The following is a 4283-nucleotide window of genomic DNA, read 5'->3' on the forward strand; positions in this document are numbered from 1 at the left end:
TCAGTATTGGGGAAGTGCTAACAGTGGCCTTGGATTCTTCCATATTGAAGCTAGAGACAAAAGTTACAGTGATTGGCTCAATTTTGGCAATGTTGGACTAGTTGTTGTTGAAGAAGGTAATATCACTGCTGAAGAATTGAAAGATGCTTTGTTGGCATGTGGAAAACCAACTGGCCATGGCAGATCAGAGCTTATGATGAAACTCAGTTCCTGGTTAGATTCCCCCCAACAAAAAAAATTCTGATCTGGTTGCTTTCAAATCTATTAACTTGAAGAAGAAAGGTGTTATTATCTCCTTCAAAGACTGGCATGGTGACCTCCCTGCTTATGATTCCCTCAAAGAAGTCTGGATTAATATCATTGGCATCCCTCCTGTCTGGTGCACTTGGCTAGTCATTTCTCAAATTGCTTCTTCCCTAGGTGTCATTGTCAATATTGACTGGCATGAGATTTCCAGGAGCTTGTATGAAGTGGTTAGAGTCCTAATTGCTATTAGAGACCCTCAGCTAATTCCTAAGGAAAGATTGTTTGAAATTCAACAGGAGTTGTATTTGCTCAACTTTGAAGTTGATGAGGATACAGTTGCTGAGTCTCCTAACCACAAACCTCCAGATGGATCTCCTGGTCCTTCTGCTAGTGCTGGAGGCCATGGAAATGCTGGTAGGAATGGAGATGGGGATAATGACATCAATGATGATCTACTTGGGGAGGAAATGGATCAAGATGCTAATAATCAGATTGCTAAGAAATCTACTCCTGCCCCAAGTGGAGCCAAAACTAGAACTAGATATCCTCTACCTCATACTCCTGTTGAGCAGTCCCAGTTAGTATCTTCCAATTACCAGGGGGGGCTGTGACTAAAAGCTACCTAGATGCTGCTAAAAAATCTAACTATGAAGGCTGTGGGAACATTCTTCTGGTTCAGTTTGAAGCTGTGAGGGATATCACTAGTGGCATCGGTCCCAGTTCCCTGGCTACATCTATTACCACCCTCTCTTACCCAGCACCCAGACCTGTTGTTGCCACTAGGATGAGCAATAGGATTGTAAGAGATGGTAAGAATTCCATAGCTAAGGCTCAAGAGATCAAAAGAGTTCAGAACCTGGAGGTTACCAGAGGTAATACTTCTGTTAGCTCCAAGAATTCCTTTGCTTGCTTAGATAATGAGCTTCTTTTACATAATGTTGATTTATCTGGCTTAAAACGTGGGAATGATCCCATTAGCTGCTTTAATAACATTGAGATTATAAAACAAAAAGAACTTGAGAGGTTGTCTAGTTTTCAACAGGACAAGCCTGAATTATTCCTCCCTCCTGACATTGATGTCAATGGAGTTGAATGCTTTAATATTAATAATGACACTGAGATGAACCCCCACCCTATTCTGAAAATAACTCAGAGGAGGAGGAGGGTGAGATTCCTTGGATGGAAGTTGTTGGAAATATGCCCTAGAGGCAATAATAAAAGGATTATTATTATATTTCCTTGTTCATGATAATTGTCTTTTATTCATGCTATAATTGTGTTATCCGGAAATCGTAATACATGTGTGAATACATAGACACCAACATGTCCCTAGTAAGCCTCTAATTGTGTTATCCGGAAATTGTAATACATGTGTGAATACATTGACTAGCTCGTTGATCAACAGATAGTCATGGTTTCCTGACTATGGACATTGGATGTCATTGATAACGAGATCACATCATTAGGAGAATGATGTGACGGACAAGACCCAATCCTAAACATAGCACAAGATCGTATAGTTCATTTGCTAGAGTTTTTCCAATGTCAAGTATCTTTTCCTTAGACCATGAGATCATGTAACTCCCGGATGCCGTAGGAGTGCTTTGGGTGTACCAAACGTCACAACGTAACTGGGCGACTATAAAGGTATACTACGGGTATCTCCAAAAGTGTTTGTTTGGTTGACACGGATCAAGACTGGGATTTGTCACTCCGTATGACGGAGAGGTATCTCTGGGCCCACTCGGTAATGCATCATCACAATGAGCTCAAAGTGACCAAGTGTCTGGTCACGGGATCATGCATTACGGTACGAGTAAAGTGACTTGCCGGTAACGAGATTGAACAAGGTATTGGGATACCGACGATCGAATCTCAGGCAAGTAACGTACCGATTGACAAAGGGAATTGTATACGGGGTTGCTTGAATCCTCGACATCGTGGTTCATCCGATGAGATCATCGAGGAGAATGTGGGAGCCAACATGGGTATCCAGATCCCGCTGTTGGTTATTGACCAGAGAGCCATCTCGGTCATGTCTACATGTCTCCCGAACCCGTAGGGTCTACACACTTAAGGTTCGGTGACGCTAGGGTTGTAGAGATATAATATGCGGTAACCCGAAAGTTGTTCGGAGTCCCGGATGAGATCCCGGACATCATGAGGAGTTCCGGAATGGTCCGGAGGTGAAGAATTATATATGGGAAGTGCAGTTTCGGCCATCGGGAGAGTTTCGGGGGTCACCGGTATTGTACCGGGACCACCGGAAGGGTCCCGGGGGTCCACCGGGTGGGGCCACGCATCCCGGAGGGCCCCATGGGCCAAAGTGGGGAGGGGAACCAGCCCATAGTGGGCTGGTGCGCCCCCCTTGGCCCACCCCATGCGCCTAGGGTTGGGAACCCTAGGGTGGGGGCGCCCCACCTGGCTTGGGGAGCACTCCACCCCTTGGCCGCCGCCCCCCTAGGAGATCCCATCTCCTAGGGCCGGCGCACCCCTAGGGGGGAGGGAGGGGCAGCCGCACCCTTGAGTCTTGGCGCCTCCCTCTCCCCTGCTACACCTCTCCCTCTCGCAGTAGAACGGCGAAGCCCTACTGCGGTGACCCCTGCATCCACCACCACGCTGTCGTGCTGCTGGATCTTCATCAACCTCTCCTCCCCCCTTGCTGGATCAAGAAGGAGGAGACGTCACGCTGACCGTACGTGTGTTGAACACGGAGGTGCCTTCCGTTCGGCGCTAGGATCTCCGGTGATTTGGATCATGTCGAGTATGACTTCCTCATCCCCGTTCTTTGAACGCTTCCGCGCGTGATCTACAAAGGTATGTAGATGCAATCCGATCACTCTTTGCTAGATGAACTCATAGATGGATCGTGGTGAAACCGTAGGAAATTTTTTGTTTTTCTGCAACGTTCCCCAACAGTGGCATCATGAGCTAGGTCTATGCGTTGTTCTTTTTGCACGAGTAGAACACAATTTGTTGTGGGCGCAGATGTTGTCAACTTTCTTGCCGCTACTAGTCTTATTTTGCTTCAACGGCATTGTGGGATGAAGCGGCCCGGACCAACCTTACACGTACGCTTACGTGAGACCGGTTCCACCGACTAACATGCACTAGTTGCATAAGGTGGCTGGCGGGTGTCAGTCTCTCCCACTTTAGTTGGAGCGGATTCGATGAAAAGGGTCCTTATGAATGGTAAATAGAAGTTGACAAATCACGTTGTGGCTTTCACGTAGGTAAGAAAACGTTCTTGCTAGAACCCTATTGCAGCCACGTAAAACTTGCAACAACAATTAGAGGACGTCTAACTTGTTTTTGTAGCAAGTGTTTTGTGATGTGATATGGCCAAAGTTGTGATGAATGATGAATGATATATATGTGATGTATGAGATGTTCATGCTATTGTAATAGGAATCACGACTTGCATGTCGATGAGTATGACAACCGGCAGGAGCCATAGGAGTTGTCTTTATTTTTTTGTATGACATGCGTGTCATTGAGAAATGCCATGTAAATTACTTTACTTTATTGCTAAACGTGTTAGCCATAGTAGTAGAAGTAATAGTTGGTGAGCAACTTCATGGAGACACGATGGTGGAGATCATGATGATGGAGATCATGGTGTCATGCCGGTGACAAGATGATCATGGAGCCCCAAGATGGAGATCAAAGGAGCTATGTGATATTGGCCATATCATGTCACTATTATTATTTGATTGCATGTGATGTTTATCATGTTTTTGCATATTGTTTACTTAGAACGACGGTAGTAAATAAGATGATCCCTCATAATAATTTCAAGAAAGTGTTCCCCCTAACTGTGCACCGTTGCGACAGTTCGTTGTTTCGAAGCACCACGTGATGATCGGGTGTGATAGATTCCAACGTTCACATACAACGGGTGTAAGACAGATTTACACATGCAAACACTTAGGTTGACTTGACGAGCCTAGCATGTACAGACATGGCCTCGGAACATAGAAGACCGAAAGGTCGAGCATGAGTCGTATAGAAGATACGATCAACATGAAGATGTTCAC

Source organism: Triticum urartu, chromosome 1A, assembly GCF_056163025.1.
Source record: "Triticum urartu cultivar PI428250 chromosome 1A, HENAU_Tu73, whole genome shotgun sequence".
Classification (NCBI taxonomy): Eukaryota; Viridiplantae; Streptophyta; class Magnoliopsida; order Poales; family Poaceae; genus Triticum; species Triticum urartu.